Here is a 20,399-nt window from a genome sequence, read left to right as displayed (position 1 = left end):
CGACATGTAAATGGTAGGCATTCAACTAGGTTGTGACGTCATTCCCAGCTCTGGCTTCTGAGTTCCGAGTTAAATGGAACGCATTTTTAGCGGATGGGGCATGGGCCAAACTAAAAAATCTAAGTACACGTCAAATCAATTATTCCCCAAGAGAGTTTTTTAGTCATTTTACATTTTTTTGTTATCACACTGATGTTTTGTTCATTTTTTTTCCAAGTTTGGTTTTTATTAGTTATTTGATGCTATAAAAACGGGGGTGAAACGTCATGACAGTTGGGATTGACTAGTGATTGGTCATTTGGGAGGAAATGGAGACGCGTCGTCCATCTTTATATACAGTAGCCTGTTGCACCACCTTAACGTAGGTTAGATCATACATTTGAGTGTAAAGTCTACACAACAGTTGTTACATTGTAACTAGTTAGATTCATACAAAAACATTGTCACAGAAAGTGATGTTTCATCCAGGGCAGCACTCAAGTAACGGGAGTGAAAGACACAGACAATAAGAGACCTAAACCAGACTGGTTACTTTAGGCTTTTCAAAAGACAAGAATATAAAGCGTACTTTGATGTGTGAACATATTACAGAAATGTGAGTTTATCCATAAACCATACAAATAACAACATTGACAAAAGTCTCTGGAAAACCTATAAGAGATTCTGGTAGCTGTACAGCGCAATTGAGCGTGCATATCATCATAAATGTAAAGTGATGTTTGTCACAGACAATGATGTGCTCTCAGTGTAGCCGTGGTATCAAAGAAACTTCTCCTCCTGCTCGATCATTAGTCTCTCCCATCTTTCTACCTGTTCCAGCAGGACAACAGTTGATCAGGAACGACTTGTACCTGCTCAGGGGGAGGTGTACATTTTAAGTTCAACCTTGACTTTATGTTGCAACTAAGCTGTACTAGGGGTGTGAAGCTTCACTGGTCTCATGATTCAATTACGATTATCCTGTCAACGATTCGATCCGATTCAATATCACGATGCATCACGATGCGTCACCTCCTCAATATTATATATTGCTACACATGTTTTTCATCAACAAATTCAAGCAGTCAGATATTTATGAACTCCCTTTTTACTGTATATGCTCTTATAAAAGACACTTCCTGAATGTAGCGGGGTCTGAACACAGCAGACAAAAGGCAAAAACAAAAGAAGCAGTGGCCGGAAAATCAACCAGTAACATCAGTAGGCAATAATCGATTATGGTCTGTCACTGAATCGATGCAGAATCATCCAGGTCTACATCGCGATGCATCGATGCAATGACTAATTTCAACACCCCTAAGCTGTACTGTATGGTACAACCTGTTTTTACTTCATTTTAGGGTAACTCCCGCTAATCTACGTTTGAAGTTACACATAGATGATGCAATAGGCGTGAGATTTGCCACAACCCCATTTCAATGGATTGTTAAGAGATAATTTAGATGACACGATAGAGGGGAGAGCATGAAAGAAAGACACGCCTCCCCTAAAGAAATAAAGTGGAAATGAAAGTTGAAGGGTGCTCTTCATCAGACCCAGGTCATTTCAACAAGTCATCTGACCGCATGAGACTGGAGTCAGTTCTTTGCTCTCTGTATCCATTCAGGAAGACAAAACGACTGCCGACATTTTTTCCATCCACACTTTTCTATCACAAAACTTGCTGCAAGCTTGTGATGTCTGTTTCGGAATCTTCAAACTGGAATGTAAACTTGTAATTTAAGCTGACACATGGTAATTAAAAAAGTGAACTTAAGTGAGTTAATCCAAGTTGATACTCAGGTTTAGACTGAGAAGAGGAGAGAAGAGAAGCAGAGCGTGGGGAGATGAGCGGTCCTTGAGTTATTCATAGCCTCTCCATCAGATTTGTTAAGGGGATTGGAAGCAATTTAAAGGCCTCCGCTGACTGTTTGACTCGAGCAGCATTATGTCTCTCTATTCCATTATGTTGAGCCGCAGTGTGGGGATAAAGACCAGGCTTCCTATTAGCTTCTGTATAAACAGATAGGGTGATGCTAGGCGGGTGCTAAGCCTCGGCAGAGAAGGAGAACTCTGACATTGAGGAGAATAGATATCAGGAGGTGGGAACCTATACTATCTGCGTGCTTTGTCTCACTATCACCTTCCTTCTATTTGTTTATCTAAGCACACACATAGCCCCTTATCTGCCATACTCTGTAGCCCAGGACAGTAGCACTATTGCTGCGGATCAAGAGGTGTTATTTGATTTAGTGAACAGTCACAGGTCTGTTACTCATAAACAAATGGATGAGCACATTTAAGGCACAATTTGTGACCCAAATGTAAACAAAAGGGCAGCCAAAATACAAACCGCAGGAGTGAAATCTGCCAGATGGACTCGGGCTATATTCACGCTACTTTATTTTCTTTTTTAAAAGGCGTTTTGAAACAAAAATGATAACCCTCCACACAAGCAACAAGTATCAGAAATGATCTCCATCCATATTCACATGCCTATCAACACATATCACTTGACCATTTGTACAGACACTGGACATGCGCGTGCCTGTGTGAACAGGAAGCAGATTGTCTGGGGTTGAAAGTCATGGATCCATAAGTTGATAGTACGTTGGAGAAAGAACAAAAGTAAGACCTACCTAAACGATAAGCCTGACTGACATGCGTTGTCGTTTCAAAGGTCTCCATTCAAGGGGCTCAGAAACACCAGAGTAGTGTGTAAACGTAGCAAAAGAAATGTGTTTTTAAACAAAAAGTTATTGGTGTGGACGTAGCCTTATACTACACATTTACATCAGTCATGTTTGTCAACACAGAGGAAAGCCAGACCTTTATGGAGGAGAAATTCCTCATTGGGCATTGTTTCAGTTTGTCAATACAGTAGAAGTGACAAAAACATGATCATGCTGAAAATGTGATCTTTTTGTTTTTGTTAACTTTCAAGACCTTAAATGGATAATGTTACAAACATCGAGCTTAATCATTGTTCACTGAATTGAATAGCATTTTATTTTGCCAGCCTGTGCTTGCAAACCTCCAATTAGCATCTTATTAAACATGCTGGTGTGCTTTTGTGGAGCTGTCAGGTCTCCGTTAGGCCCGGTACTGACTCCCAAGAAAAGTCAGGTCACTGAGTCATCCATGGCCTATACTGTACACATTCACATGGTTTATGTCCACACTCTTTTTGTCTCACATCTTTTTGATGTATGGTTGTATGGTTGTATGTATGTATGTGGAGTTGCATGGCAGCATAAGGCCCTGATAAGACAGAGCACGTTTTAGCAGCCTGGGGTGGGTTTTTGTGTTTGTTTTTTTTTAAATGAGAGTGAAGCGTTTTGCTTGCTGTTTTTGCGTTGCTGAGCGCCTTACGTTTTTCCGCTTTATGCCCCTTGCGTTTTTACAGGAGCGCCCTGACAACTTCAGTTGAAAAAACTTTAACTCAGAGCAGAAAAGCACCCCACGTCATTTCACTTCCCAGCAAAATAACAGTTGGCTGAGGATGGGTTTGATGGTTGCCTAGCAAGGAGAGCAAAAATACGCAACGAGCATCGCTCTTTCTAATCTTCAACAAAAAAGGCAGTGGGTTGCAAAAGAGGCAACCTCTGGTGCTGAAAAATGAAGACAATGCGTGAGTGCCAAAAACTGCAGTTCACCAAGTGGCCATTTGAGGCTGGCTCTAAAAGGGAGTCAATCCCCATAGACCCCCATCTTAAAATGCCCTTACAGCATAAATAAACATGTTTACAGCCTGGAACAATATATGGGTTTATACAGTCTATGGTTGCGCCTTGCATTACGCAACCTGCAAACGTGATGAGGGAGGACATGACCGCTAGTGTAAAAAGCTAGATTATTGATTCTACTGTGCTGGATAGTGCCAGGACTATATATTGGTTGACTGCATGACTTCTTTCATAACTGAACTCGTCTCTCTGTCCAGACAAACAAAACCAGAATTTGGTCAATTAAGTTGCATACATTGGATGCATTTTTAACGGTTCTTGTAGTTCTGTGCCATTCTGTGTAACTTGCAAGAACACAACCGTGAGCTGAACTGCTGCCCTGGATTCCCGCAATTTTTGAATACCCAATCAGCAATGTCTTGGATATCAGACATAATATATAGGCAACTAAACTAATGCAGCCCCTACTGTTTATTAATTATTAACATGCAGAGTATGATGACATTCATTACTTCAATTAAGGATGAAAAAACTGACGAGGGAAACTCAGTGAAAACTCATGTTTTACTTTTAAACTTCCCCTCGCCTTCTCTTGCCTGAAACTTTTTTCCTCCTAATCCTCCTCCACGTTCCAATAGCCAATCCCTGTCCATGCTTTCTTTAGACTGGAGGGACAATCTGAGGCCAACAACAACAGTAACAGCAGAGGCAGTGTTACACCCCCTTGTTGTACCTGTAAAAGGCCTTGCAGCAGCAGTAGCGGGGTGGTTTATCCAGGCTGCAGTACAGAGTGAATGTGACAGCCAGCACCGCGGCTGCTGCATTAGTGTCTGATATGCTGTGTGTGTTTGTGCATGTGTACTGTCACCTCACTCATCACCACGCTCCAAGCCATTAGGGTTATGGGCGCCTGTGCGTGTGTTGGTGGAGCAACAGAAAGTAAAATTTGTAGGATAAACTGATGGTGTGCAACATAAGAGGATGAGGGCAGAGCAGGGAAGAGGGACAGAGGGACCTACAAAGAAGAGGGAAAAGAGAAAGAGAGTTAGAGAGACAGTGTGATAACGTGATAGAAAGAAAGAGAGACAGACAGAGCTGATCCTCTCTTTTCGTCATGTCCCTGATGCCCCTGAGCAGGTTATTTGTTAGCCAGTTACTCAGTAAACAAGCTGTGACTCCTATCCCCCTCTGGCTGTCTAAGGTAAACACACACACACACACACACACACACACACACACACACACACACACAGTTGTGTGCTCTATTCCCTCGGGGTTGCTGGGAAGATGGGCTCAAGGAAGGCCGCCATGCCGTTAGATCTCATTGCTCAGTTTAAGGGAGTTAGGGGGACAAATGTCCACTTTGTCTTTGTGTGTGCATGTGTGTGTGCGTGTGTCTGTCTGTTGGAGTTTGAATGAGGCTGACAGTAATGAGGCAAAATGAGAAGGATGAAAGCACAAAGTGTGTGCACTTGCTTGTTTTTGTGTTTGTGTGTCCAGTGTATATGTGTCCATCGTCCTGCTATATAAGCCATCCTGCCATCCTCTGTGTTCGTCTACTTGCATCGATTTGTTCCCTCTGTCTTTAACCCTTGGACTGATCCATGCCTCCGCTGGGCAGAGAGAGGGCCTTTGGTATTATGGAGGAAATGTCACAGCCGTCACCACTGAAACACATACTTTGCCTCCAACAGACAGTGGGAGGTAATGCTTCCTCCTCGCTGAGAGTGAGACACAAGGCGATAAGTCTGAAAATATGTAGACCTTCAAGTCCAATCTATTGATGCAGTCTGTAGATTGTTACAAAGTGCTTCAGATGACAAATACAAGTAAGTTACTTGCAAGATTTGAAGAAATATGGTCAAAAGACATTCTGCTAAAACCAAAACTACTATACTTATATTCAAATCAAACATTATTATGGTCCTGAACTATGTCATAGCAAACTTATCAAGAAGTCAGAGGTTGTTGGTGGCTCAGTCGAGAACAGGAATCCTTCCCCTTGCCCTTGAAGTAGGGAGATTCAAAAACATCCAAGAAGATAAAAGGTTGTGTGAACTATGTGAACTAGGAGAAGTCTAAGTCTTTTTTATATAGGCCTTAGTGGTCCCCTAATACTGTATCTGAAGTCTCTTTTATATAGACCTTAGTGGTCCCCTAATACTGTATCTGAAGTCTCTTTTATATAGGCCTTAGTGGTCCCCTAATACTGTATCTGAAGTCTCTTTTATATAGACCTTAGTGGTCCCCTAATACTGTATCTGAAGTCTCTTTTATATAGACCTTAGTGGTCCCCTAATACTGTATCTGAAGTCTCTTTTATATAGACCTTAGTGGTCCCCTAATACTGTATCTGAAGTCTCTTTTATATAGGCCTTAGCGGTCCCCTAATACTGTATCTGAAGTCTCTTTTATATAGACCTTAGTGGTCCCCTAATACTGTATCTGAAGTCTCTTTTATATAGGCCTTAGCGGTCCCCTAATACTGTATCTGAAGTCTCTTTTATATAGGCCTTAGCGGTCCCCTAATACTGTATCTGAAGTCTCTTTTATATAGACCTTAGTGGTCCCCTAATACTGTATCTGAAGTCTCTTTTATATAGACCTTAGTGGTCCCCTAATACTGTATCTGAAGTCTCTTTTATATAGACCTTAGTGGTCCCCTAATACTGTATCTGAAGTCTCTTTCCTGAAATTCAGCCTTGGTGCAGAATTACAGCCACTAGAGCCAGTCCCACAATGAGCTTTCCTTAGGATGTACCATTTCTGTGTCTGTAGCTTTAAATGCTATTGAGGAGGAGAGAGGGGGGCAAGGTGGAGGGTGGGGGTGTGGCCTTGACCAACTGCCACTTTGCTTGTTTGCAAGCCATGATGTCTCTCTCTTTCTCATGGGTGGGCCAAATTCTCTGGGCGGGCAAAGGGAACTCATATAAATGTTAAAAAAACCTCATGAAGTGAAATTTTCATGCCATGTTCAAATATGATCCTGATTCTGTGAAGATGAGATCCTCAGGAAGGTCATCCCAAAGCGGTGGCGCCCTAAAAGCAAAAGCCTGCTCACCTTTAACCTTTCACAGTGATTCAAGAATAGCTTGAAGGTGTCTGCCAGAAGACCTCAGGCTGCAAAGGCCACAAGTTCACAAGGAATAAACACATAATAAATAACAGTCTATGCAAAGCCAAAACGTAATCAGTAAAACCATTAAAACAATTGTAGTTCCAATCTAATATCTAATATCTTAGTTATGGTAGCATTCTGAAGAACTGCACTATCCCCCCCCCCCAAGATAGGTAAAAGGGCCAGAACAGCGGTGAGGGCAACATCGTCTCTGTATCACTGAAATGTAGAGTTGATTTAATTTTTTGTTAGCTTTTTTTAAGCTTTTCAGTATGTTTCTCAAAATGTATAGTAAAATGCACAATGTCAGAGTGTCCTTTTTTAGAGGTGTGAGAGGGAACTGTGTGGGGTTAGAGCCAAATCTTTACTGGCCACCTCCATTGATATGTGGCTCTGTCCCTCTGCTGGCAAGGAACCATTGGACTGTGAAACGAGCTTTTTCAAACTTGCCCAAAGCCCACAAAGACGATTTACTTTAGTGTCGAGAGAAGAAGGAGCAGGAGAGAACCTTAAAAAAAAAATATGGGGTAAAATACATTTGTACTGCTACCTTGTCTACTGAGAGAGAACTGGGTAAGCTGTGCCATCACACACACTTCACTTGTTGAAAGATTCTCTTCAAAGATGCTTTTCTCTATCAGGGATTTTTTTCAGAGGCTGGTAACTTTGTCACAACACTTTCAATACAGAATGATGTCTGTCAGTGTCATGGCAACCACACAGAAGTATATACATATACACACTCAATGCCATACACAAGCAGTCATTGTATTCTGCTGTGTACTACTCACTCAAACACCTACAGGAACACCAATAAACTGTACCACACACCCTGATGTGCACATAGTCACATTACACACACACACACACACACACACACACACGAATCCAGGCCAGGAACAAAGTGAAAAGCTCTGCAGAATAAATCCGTCTCTAAGCCAATATGTAGCCCAAACTCCAGACTATGTGACTTTCACCCCGATCTATCAAAACGGCTCATTCACAAACATGGCAAAACACACCAGCATAGAATGTAGCAATGCTATTCCTGGAGGAAATAATCTCCTAAAACCATTACAGGGAACAACGTAGGTGCAGTCGCTATGGGGAGGATTATGGCCAAACACACACACACACACACACACACACACACACACACACACACACACACACACACACACACACACACACACACACACACACACACACACACACACACACACACACACTTTCCAATCCTATTTCGCTCACTTTCTTTATGCTGCACATGTGTGCGTGTGTAAATAGAAGCTGCTCAAGCACAGAATTGCTCATTCCACGGACTGGAACGATGTGTGTGCATGTTTGTGTGTTTGTGCGTGTGATTGTGTGTGTGTGTGTGTGATTGTGTGTGTGTGTGTGTGTGTATACAGGACGTGCATCAGTGTAGTGTGCCAACATCAAGAGTGACATGCGTTGTATATAGCACAAACAAGTCTGTGTGTGTCTATTTGTGTAAACTAATTACTTTTACATAGGGCACATTACATATTAAGATTGTTGATATAAACCTGAATTACCGCAGCCTGGGATGATCATGTTTGTGCCTTTAGTTAAAACATGATATGAGATGGCATCACCTGGTGTTTTCAGACCAGGAATACACACAGTTTTCAAGAGCTAGCTGCGGGTCAAATGATAAGGTGAACACAAAATATATAAAGGTGAGAGATGTAGCCTTATAGTTAAACATTGTTTAGAATGTTAGCCAATTTCAATGATTGTGTTATTTTTGCAGTCTACACAGCGTTTTGTAAAGTGTCAATCAAAGGTGCATTTATAAACCTACTCCATATTTCTGTCCTTGTGCGTACACACAGTTTTAGTTGTGAATCTACACTGATTTGTATGCATCTGGATCCTGCGACGCACATGGATACATGTGATGCATGTTGTATTTTGTTTTATTTCTGAAATTGTTTATAAAATCTAATTCAACTGATAATTATTGACAATCTGGGACAGAAATAGTTGCCTCTTCCTGGTAATGATCCACGAATAAACTAATATTTTGTCTCTGGGAACACCGCTTAAAAATGTAATCTAAACCATCTCTATCACATCATGTTGCTCATAACAGCCACACGTCTACCTGTATTGTAATTAAAAATGTGGAGCACCAGTAGGTACTTTGGCCAGACTCGTTAAAAAGAAGATGATGCAGCTGTTGCCCCCGGTTACCAGGTGTTTTGGATGGAGACACCCAGGAGGGAGTTATTAGCGGTGAGAGAAATATTATTGTATCTTCTAAAAACTGTAGAATGATGAATTAGAACAACATAGGTTTCTGTGGTTACTTTGCCACAGTCTGCTGCTTGATGCACAACATGGATTGCCATGCGTAGTTGTGCTTTGACAGTGTGCAACATCACTCCAGTAAGAAACTGCAGATGGAACAGATTATTATATAGGATTTTCAAATTAGAACTAAATGAAAAGTACAGCTGAGGGTGTTGGGTATGACATTCATTTTGCAGGTATTTGGACAAAAACCGAAATACTGCAGTGTTTCCCCTATTCTGCAATGGCGGCCCACCGCCACAGAATGGTCAGCGCCACTGCTAAAGTTTCAAGCGATCATAAATATTCTCTGCTCTTACTGCAGGGACGGCCGCAGCATGGCCGCAGCAAAGCGCGTCCATTATAATCAACTTAAGCTGCTACACTGACCACGAAAACCGCATTTACCCGCGCTTACCTGTGCGGGCATCGCACTGCACACATGGGGCAGACGAGAGACAGGTGAAGATAACGTTGTTGGTAGAGGTTAACAGGCTAGGTAGTGAACGACACGGATTTAGTGTTATAAATAAGTGCTGTAACTGATAAATATTACTTTAATGTTCCCTTAAATAGTTAATAGGCCCCCAGGTCATCCTAGGGGAAACACTGTACTGGGATACATCCTCTGGGAACCATGAACCAATCCATCTTGTAGATGTTAAGATATTTTACTGGATAGGTCAAAAATAAAAAAATAAATAAAACTACTGGTGGTGCTAGAGGAAATGTCAGAGGATCACCAAAGGCCCATGAATCGTTACAATATTTCAGTCTGGACTAAAGTGGTTGACCGACTGACAGACATTGCCATTGATACAGTTAGTCTGCTAGCGTGGCTTTTTTTTGTATGAACACATATGTGTATATGATCAGTAGGGCAAGTTGACTCTGACAAAATCAGAGATGATTTCTTTTTACAAATACCTCAGTGCAGGTTGTTAAAAATTAAACAGAAATGACTCACATAAATATTCAGAACTGGCCTTTGTACATGTCCATGTACAGTTTTCTTCTTGACAAGGGAATTTCTTTTGGGACGTTACATGGGTAGACAGTATAACCGCAAGCTACGGTCACAGTGCTGTGCGAATCAGAGAGGATATGCCTCATTTATTCCTGCCATTCATTTATCTGCGAAAACCCCCCGTGCTCACCAATCTAAACACAGCGTCTCTTTCACCCATTTGACGCTGCGCCAGCTTTCCTGGAGGTGGAAATACTACAAACGACACACCTCAAAGGGCTGGCGCATTGCACCATGCCTGTGAGCTCACCCCAGATCTCTATAAAATGGAAAAATTTGAATGTGAGGAACAGCAGTGAATGCAACTGATGTGTTAATGAAGATGTAGGCTACATGTGGCTGTGGGTGCTGAGGGTTTAGCACTGGGATTTGTTCCTCTCTGTTTTGGTAGAGAAGGAATCTGTAGACTGAAAAGACAGTCGTTTACATATTTGAATAAGGCAAAATCAATTATGTTTTGTTTTAGCCACACGACACCAGCTTTTTCTTCCACTGAAAAATTTGCTTTTCAAATGCTCGCCCAAGTGGTTTGCGAGGATGGGAAAACTTTACTTTTCACTTGCCCATTATTGTCAGTTTGTTTAAGTACTTCTATAGATCAGACAGGCCAAGAGTTGTTTACCTAAGATTTCCTCTGCAATCTTTCATTTTGGGTCAATATAGTTAATCATAACAGACGCTATTATGGACATATCTTTGTTTCTTTTTGTAAGACAGCTGTAGAAGTATGTAATAAAGTTGTTTGATCAAGAGTCTTAGTGTATCAGCCAATAAAAATGCTTTAGTGAATTAGGTTGCATGTCAGATGGGGCTTTATCTATGAGCCGGTTTGCTGTGGTACTCATTTTCATGGTAGCTCATCATTTATTTTAGCTCTGAACTAGGCTTATACATGAGAGTTCCCCTGGGATTATTGGATAAAGGAAATTGCAAAAATATAAAGTAAACTCACAGTTTACCTCGAGAGAAAGACAAGTATTAGGAACGCAAAAAAGCATTATTATTATTAGAGAAAGGAATTGCCATCACTATTATCTAAAAATCCTGCAATATCCTTCCTCACTGGGTGAAAGTCTCTCTCTGTGACAGTACCCCGATCACCGAAACGGCTAATCCATCCATCCAAATGCAAACTTAATTCTTGTATAATCAATTCTTCTTCTTGGCTACCCCCCACAAGAAAATCTTATTTCTTAGTCCTGGAAGTGGACAACCCACTCCCCATTCAAAAAATATATTAATATTATAACAAATCAAATGTAACGTAATAAAGAATAAAATGTGACTGGGCAACGTGGTGAATAAAACTCATCGTGTCTACTAGGAGTTTGTGGCACCACACACTCAAACACAAACACAAACACACACACACACACACACACACACACACACACACACACACACACACACACACACACACACACACTATTAGTTAGACAATCAACAAGCCACTTCGACACAGAGCTAGTTTAATTGGATGCTGCACAGAGCATTACCATGCTCGTTGCCTAGCAATGGGTCCTTCTGCCGTATTGCTGTCTTTGTGCATGTTTTTTCTCCCCAAAATGGCATCAATAATTACTTTGCAATTACTACCTTTTCCCTCAAACAACTTCCTAACGTGCTCCTCCTCGCTTCCTGCCCAGCTCTTTCTGATTTACCATGATATAGAAGATATGGCCCCCGCGGGTTATCGGGATCCTCAACTGGAGACAGATCTAATATGGCTGAATACTGTATACCATTTAAGTGATAAGGACATCTCCTGTTGTCATTTGGCTTGGATGACTACGGACGCTTTGAGGGCTAATGGAGCACCTGCTCATATCAGCAGTGTATTGTATACATCTGAACACCTCCTGGCTGTCCTGCACAAGTCGTTTTCATGCTAATTAGTTGCCACTGTGGTTAGAAGTAACCAGAACAGAACAACTACGACTATAAAGCCAGCTCAATGCTAAATGATATCTTTGCTTTCGTGGTGCAAAAAAAAAATAGCAACATACTGTCCATACCACTTTTTTCCTGTCAATACTGTTTAAGTGCTAACTATGAGACCAGCTTGAGGTAACTGGGTCAACATTTTGAAAACATGGGTGGTTTACTCTCCCAGTGGATCTGTGCAAAGGGGTGCAAGCCGTTGTCCTGTCTTTCCTTACCCTACCAACTCCAGACACTGTGTATACAGTATATGATTGACTGAAGTACAAGAATCATACAATGAGCTGAAAAAACAACAACTTCCTTAAAGAGACCTGAAATCCCTCAATGTGTGAGGACAGAGACAAAATAACTGGGAAACAAAAGAGCATGAACCCAGAGCTGTTATGAATGCGTTGCTGTTAGAGACACTGGCTGGAGGAGGAGGATAGTAACAAAAGAGATTACGGGCCATATGCAGTATGTCGCTGCCAGGTTGGTTGGCTGCAGAGTCCAATAAGCGGGCTAAATGAGGCCTTGACACCAGCCAGGAAACAATTCCAGACTTTTTTTTCTCTGGCTGTGCTGATGTAGTGAGGCAAGCCAATACACTACCATGGACTGTTTACTGCTATGACATTGGACTGAGATTGGAGTCGTGACATGGCCCTGAAACAACCCTCATTCGCCTTGGACCACACTAACAAAAAACCTCACTGTATTACTGTACTGGTAGGTGAATGAGGGGACACTTAGGGCTTCCCAACATGAAAACCTTGCTCAAATTGATAAGAGGCAAGGCGTCCCACTTCCATTATTAAGATTTATTACTAGTTAGGGGTCCAAGCCCGAGTGTGTAAGAACGGGCAATAGCAAAGCTATGCCGTTCATACAGCAGGGCTGTAGAACCCTATTGTTTTTCTACTGATTAATCATCATCATACATTCTTTTTATTTTTCTTCCCCGCCTAAAACTCCGACTGCAGCCTAAACCGTACATGGTGGGGGGTTGGCATTTTCAGTAATGGTCCCAAACTCCGCAAGGACCTCAGGGGCAAAAATAGACCCACTTCCACCACTAGGTAGCGCTATAGCAGAAAAAACGCATTTGGCCCTATAACTCCCACACCGTACACCGTACATTCAAAAACCATACATCCACGCGTTCCCTGGATCCAACTGAATCACGTGATATAGGCCACGCCCATTTCGGCCTAAACTTTTATACGTGAAAAATCGCGATTTATGAAACACCTACTTTTTCGAACTCCTCCTAGACCGTGCGACCGATCGGCACGAAATTTGGCAGGTAGCATCTTCAGATGGGCCGGACAAAAAGTTAATAAAAATAATTTTGATAGGATAAAAATTGCGCATATTACGCACAAACAAATTTGTGTAGCTAACTATGAAAACACCAACTTTGCCATATCTCAGCCAAAATACAAGCCATCAACGCCAAACTTTAGATTCTTGTTTAGCATGACCCTCTGAAGGTCACCCACCCGTTTTACAAAAATTGGCCACTAGGGGGGCGCTACAAGTATAAAAAGTTTATATCTCATGAACCGCTAATCAGATTTTTACAAAATTTGATGGGTACCATCTAGGGCCACCCTAGAGTGGGGTACTGAGGGGTCAAAGTGGGCGTGGCCTATGGGACCCACGTCTACATTTACTACTTACACTAACGTGAACAACTTTACATTTACAGGGTAGATAGACAATGGGTCATGGACCACACCTACCAAAAATTACACATGTGGACCACTAGGTGGCGCTATAATGTTTTTTTGCCTTTAACTCCCACATTACACATCGCACATTAGAAAACCTTACATCCACGTGTTCCTTGAATCAAACTGAATCACATGATATAGGCCACGCCCATTTCCGCTTAAATTTTTTTCTGCAATATTGCGCAATGCGCAAAACCAACTTTTTCGAACTCGTCCTAGGCCGTGCGACGGATCAGCACGAAACCTGGTATGTAGCATCACCAGATGGACCTGACCAAAAGTTTCTCAAGGAATTTTGCTACATTAAAGTTTGCGCATTTGACGACCAAACAAATTTTCCTAGCTAGCTACCAGACACGTATCATATCATATCTCGACCAAATTAAATGTTATCAGCAAATAACTTGAGATCTTTGTTTAACATCCCACTACGATGCTCTGTACTAACTTTGGCAAAGATCGGCCTTTAGGGGGCGCTATAAGCAACGTTTATTTGTTTTGGCCAATAACTCAATGCTTTTGAATGGGGAATTTGCAATTGCAATATCTCTGCCACAGTAAATGCAATCAATACGAAACTTGTGATGCTAGTTCGGCATGCCGCTCGGAGGCTCTCTACCAAATTTAGCAAAGATCGGCCATTAGGGGGCGCTATAATCGACGTAGACGTGTTTTGGCCCTTATTAGTGTTGTCATTTAAATTATACAATTCGTAAAGAGGAAAAGTTTTTGTAACTTTAGAAAGATGCTGAAAAGAATTATTGTTTGTCGTATTCTCAAAATTCTGATTGTTCCCGAATGTGACAAAATGGTTTTGTGATGGGACAGGTTTCAAATCTCACATACAACATATTTGATTTTTATAAAGTGTAAAAAAAAACAAAACAGTTTACATCAGGGGTCATCAACTACATTTTTCCAAGGGCCAGAATTTTTCTAAGCAGACACTCTGGAGGCCGGACTTTCAAATAAAGAAAATAAAATGAATTTATACCAAATATGCCTATTCTTTTTTTTTATTTATTATTTTGTCTGTTTTGGTCTTATAATACCTCCATAGTTTTACCGCTCCAGCACAGAGTTTGGTTTGTTCAGCCAGCCGAAGAATTTGTCCAAATTTCAAGATTGAAGATCTGTCGGCTCTCTGCAGCAGGCGGGGCTGCACCGTTTCCCCCGCGACTGACGCGCGCGCACGCACGCACACACACACACACACACACACACACACACACACACAACACACACACCACACACACAACACACACACAGACACACACACACACACAATCACACACAAACGTACACGGTGGATGCAGAAAAAAACGCAGATGAGACCTGCAGGATGACCTAAATTGAGGACAGCTACACTCGTTATTTTTATTAAGTGCAATGCTAAGTTAAAGTCCAATAAGTACTTTATTAAACCGTATGAATGTGTGTCCCAGGCCAGGATAGGAAATTAACGATCAACAAGCCAATGACAATGACAGATATGTTCATATTTGATTCATTCAATAAATTATTATTTTGTGTCTTAAATCCACCAGCCATTTTCATATTTTACCAACATTTGCAGCATCCTGAGCCTTTGGACTGGATTGCTAAGAGAACCTGATAAATATGATAACCTGATGTTTTTTAAATATCTCATTAGTTACTTAGCTGTTTTAAATGAAGTGGTTAAGTAGTGTATTGTTTACTTACTGTATATAGCATACATGTTTGTCAAAGTTATGAATTAGAAAACAAAAATATATTGTAATGTGATATATTAAATATAAAATAGACAAGAATATCAGTAACTAATTGTTTCCAACCACGCAGTTAGCCTGCTGCAGCTGATATTGAGGGATATTTAAAAAGCACAACTAAAAACTATAGTTATAAACATGATAGAGAAATCATAAGGAAGGAAAAAATTGTATAATGGTAATGAAGCTTTACTAAAATGCTCCACATCATCAATGTTGTAAAGAAAACTGCTGTTTTCAAAAAAAAAAAATGAATGTGACACAAATGATCTACTGGGATGTAGAGCATGCCCAAGATGGGTGACGTTAGTGAAATGAGGACGGATAAGGTTGGGACTGGGAACAGACTGGGAAGAAAAACGATACCGCTGAGATAGGACATTATCTGAAAATTAAAATGTCGGGGCTTCAATATCATCTCTTGACATATAACATCCTGCAAAGTAAAGCAGCTTCTTCATCAACGGGATCATCGACACAAGGAAATGCCATGTTTTTAGAAAAAAAAAAAACGTTTTATAGTCTGCCTAACATGGTTAATAAACCAACACAATGTTTTTTATTCATGCCGATAACAAACTGGTCTAAAATGTGCCTGATACAGACTGACTGAATGAATGAGGAAATGAGAGACTGTTGTGTCAGAGGGAGGAGACTGAGAGAAACTCGAGGTTTCTTGAAGAAAACCTGCTCCTGACCAGGTTAGGTTCACAGGCTCAGTTACCATAGTAACTGACTCTGAGGTGAAGTTACCTCTCTTTCTGAAACAGAAAACCCAGAGTTTCCCTCATCTCAGGGTTAACAAACTCAGAGTTTTCACTAAACCTGCTTTCTGAAACGGGGCCCAGGTGTGATAACAACTTTACATTTACAGGGTAGATAGACAATGGGTCTGATATTCAGATGTATTGATCCTATGCAGGTGTTGTTACACGTGGTCACTGTGAGGATGACCAGCTGTGCTTCCTGTCTCCCTGTAGCACTGTCTTAGGCATCTCACAGTAAGGACATGGCAATGTATTGTTAATTGTGGGTAGTGTAGTTTTTTCCCATAAGATCGCGGGAGAGTTATGTTTTTTTTTTAAACTAGGTTGAGCCACATGTCTCAGCTTACTACAGAAAAAATCCAGAAGCCAAAAGACTCAAAAATTGATTTTATATGAATTTTTTTCTACATATGTGTCAAAACACATCCACATCAATCATACACATACTTGAAATAACTATATACATAAATATATAGAAATAAGTCATTATAAACTGCACAGGGTGTGAAATGCTTATAGGAGGCCCTGTTTTTGCTTTGACACAGCTCCAGCCATTACAGGGTTAAAATTTCACCGGCACATTTGGTATCAGGACCAGCAAAGGACTGACCAGAATTTATCGTTAACTTTGTGCCCCACCAGTATCTGCCAGATCCTTTATGAGGCCTCTTTGCAATTCAAGTACATTTTTTTAACTTTTAAATTTTCCCCTGTGTATGCAATTTGCATTTTAAAGTGTTTCATACATATTCCCCACAGTAACTCAACTCTGCGTGTCTTAATTAAGATGAATTAAGATTAATGTGCATTCATACTCTCCTTTTATACTCATTTTAATATTAAACACTTTTAAGGCACCTTTAACCACTCTGAACAAACAATTATGTGGCTAGAGCTGCCTGAAATAACATTTGGCAAACTTCGGCCAAAACCTTAACAAACACTGGAAGACTTGATACCTAGAGGGTAAATGATAAATGCAAATAAACATGATGAGGAAAGTATCATAGAAACAGCCTTGCTGATGTTGGTTGTGAACCGTTACAAAGTGATATACAGGGCTTTCTAGTCAAATATACTGGGTGGCCAAGTGATTAGGCACCCCTTGCTACATCCAACAGCCCTACAATGAGTGTAATCTTTAAGAAGCTTATCATGGTCAGTCTAAGTTGAGACTGAGGCGTTGACTGAAGTCTATATGGTCAATAAATGTGCCAACATTATACTACAATTATTTAGGCAGTGGTTCAAAACATTAGACCTTAACTATGTAAGCGAGTACATTCTTAATAACAAAAAGACAATTTTAAACTTTAATCACATCAATGTCAGTTCCCAAGCTTCCAACTCTAATTTATCTTAAACTGGCTAACTAGTGAGTCTCTCTCTCTCTCTCTCTCTCTCTCTCTCTCTCTCTCTAACCATTCATCCTCTCCGACTCAGCTTTATTTCTCTATCCCTTCCTGCCTGCTCTTCTTCTCACTCTCTCCATCTGCATGGCCCCTCAGACTCTGACATCCACCAGATGTACAGTGTGGGTTTTTCTACTGGTTCTCCTCCTCACACTCAGCACACCCTGCAGCACATTCACCCCACAGCCAACTGAACGCAGCTGAACACACACTTAAGAAGTCACAAGGATATAATGATTACTGCCATTTTGAGTTTGTATGGGTGTGTGTGTGTGTGTCAGGGCCTATCAAATGAGTGAAAAACAGGGTGACATGCAGGCCGTCACCCTGACAGGTGAGTTGTAGCATACTTCAGGAAGCAGTAAAAACTAATGGTGCCCCAACACAATCTGTATTAAAATCCCCCCCAAAAAACTAATATTGCTTCCAGGAATTATTTAAGTCTACCACAAAAAAAGTGAAAGTTTATTGGCTTTCTCCTAATCCCTAAACAGATTAAATATGAATTAAAATCTGCTCTGATTAAACTGTGACAGCCCTGAGAATAAAACCACACAGCACAAAAATATACCTGCAGTGAGTATGACATGACAAAATCCTCTCTGATTACCTTAAACATGAGGATTAGTTTCCACGGGGGGGGGGTAGACATCCTCCCATAAGTCTAAGTGACAGCGCTACACCTAGTGTGCAGAAGGACAGGACTGAGATGCTGTAAAACAAGAACGAGGTGATTTCTCCATTCACTGGTGAAGAAAATGGCTATTCCGTTCTCTCTTAGTCAACTTGAAAATTGGTGGAATTAAATGTAGGTTTTGGTCTCCTGGAGTTTCCTCAGGGAAAACGTTGTGGAATACAATGCCTGTGGATATACATTTTACAACTACACTATCTCTTCATCCTATGAGTTTTTGAGAAATGTTGCAAGCAAGAAAAGATGTCATCATTGGTCTGGAAATAATTCCTAAACCAGGCGGCATAAGAAAATGTGTTGTTAATCCTCTTCTACATATGGTATATTTAGATGTTTCTAAATAGACTGATCACATGGGTCGTATGTCTCCAGGCACCCAGAGGTTTTCAGCTGCAACAAGAAACTGATCACTGCACATTTACAGTCGCAGGGTTTTCTTGGGACATTGACAGCTCAAATGCTTCAGGTAATAGAACATGAAGAGGAAACTGGAAAGAAATTGCAAATGAGCTGCTATTATCTCCAGAGTGTTTGGACTGAAAATTGTGTTTTAAAAATATGATTTCCACACAGATTTTGGTGTATGTATTTTTCAACTAATTTTAATAATCCAAATAGCCAAAGATTGATTAAATTGATAGAGTACTTAAGAATCCCGGCAGGAAATTTATACCAATACAATAATGTATAAAAAGTATTAAAGTTTAATACTACAAAAATGTCCCCTTCCTAAGTAAAAGAAAAGAAGTATAATCAGCAAAATGTACTAAATGTATCAACAATGAAAAGCACTCGTTCGTCATAAAAGGGGCTCCTACGAGTATTGTGCTATTACATATGACGTGATTAGATTACCGATACTGATAGTAGCATGTTACTGTTAGGGAGTTTGGTCTAGGGTTGGGCCCCCTCTAAAGGGTCACAAGTCACAACAAATGTGAAGGGTTGGGATTTGATTAATGGGAGAGAAAAGAAAAAATGGAAATGTCTCTTTGGTAAAACCAAACAACTCATAGACATATGGAAGATGACAAGGGGCCCCAACTGGTCTTCTGTAATGGGCCACAAGGCAAAAAAGGTTTGGAACCACTGGTTTAATCTTAAAAATGTGCTGGATTGTGGCCGGGTTGGCTAAGTGGGTAGAGCAGGTGCACAAATATTTAGAGGTTTATGCCTCGATGCAGAGGTCCAGGGTTCGAGTCCGACATGTGACAATTTCCTGCATGTCTTCCCCTCTCTCTCTCTCTCCCCTTTCTCACCTGTCCTGTCCATTAAAAGGTAGGAAAGCCCAAAAAAAATGTGTTCTTGTTTTAAAGAACATAAAAAATTGTATCCAAGTAAATGTATTTTGTTACTTCTCACCGCTGTCCACTACCAATACCAATAATGACCACTACCAACTGTGCCAAAAGCACAAATGTGCAGAATGACACCCCATTTGAAGGTGCTGATACCCTAAAGGATTTGCCATTTCAGCACTGGTGGTTCTTTGTTCCATTCCAGAACTCACTTGTCTCTTGTGTTATACCTAGCTTTTTCCTAGCCCATGAATAACACTCACTGGTCCATGTAGGGAAACACTGAGACCATAGTGGAGGAAAATAAGCTAAGAAATAAAAGAAGGTGGAGGAGATTTAGGTCTCGGTTATAATAAATCAATAGCACCAAGCACAATGTGCAGTCAAGAATGTGAGGAACTAGGCACACAGTGGGGTCTGAGGGGGGTGATGGGAGGATTGTTTGGTTTTTGTTAGTAAATAGCTATATTGAAAACATGCAGAGAGGCAAAATGTATTATCTCAGCCAGTAATTAGAAGCTGGCTTTGTAATAACTCCCCTAGTGTCTTCAATATTTTAAAAAAGGAAGAGATGCTCGCTGTCACGGTGTCCTGAACCCTTGAAGACACTCGCTTTAGCATTCTGTGGGACGAATACAGAAAAACTCTTTATTTTGGCCGAACTGTGATGTGAGAAATGTGTGCAGCTA

At 40.8% G+C, this 20,399-nt stretch overlaps 1 protein-coding gene across 1 annotated transcript in view; it reads right to left on the bottom strand.

Annotated features, from left to right (window-relative positions):
* Nucleotides 1-20,399, bottom strand: part of itfg1 (integrin alpha FG-GAP repeat containing 1) — a 162,715-nt gene that overhangs the window by 137,688 nt on the left and 4,628 nt on the right. The window lies entirely within an intron of this gene.

The sequence above is a fragment of the Sander lucioperca genome, chromosome 3 (genome assembly GCF_008315115.2).
Source record: "Sander lucioperca isolate FBNREF2018 chromosome 3, SLUC_FBN_1.2, whole genome shotgun sequence".
Classification (NCBI taxonomy): Eukaryota; Metazoa; Chordata; class Actinopteri; order Perciformes; family Percidae; genus Sander; species Sander lucioperca.
The sequence above is the reverse complement of the archived record's forward strand: the minus strand, read 5'-3'. Positions and strand labels throughout refer to the sequence as shown.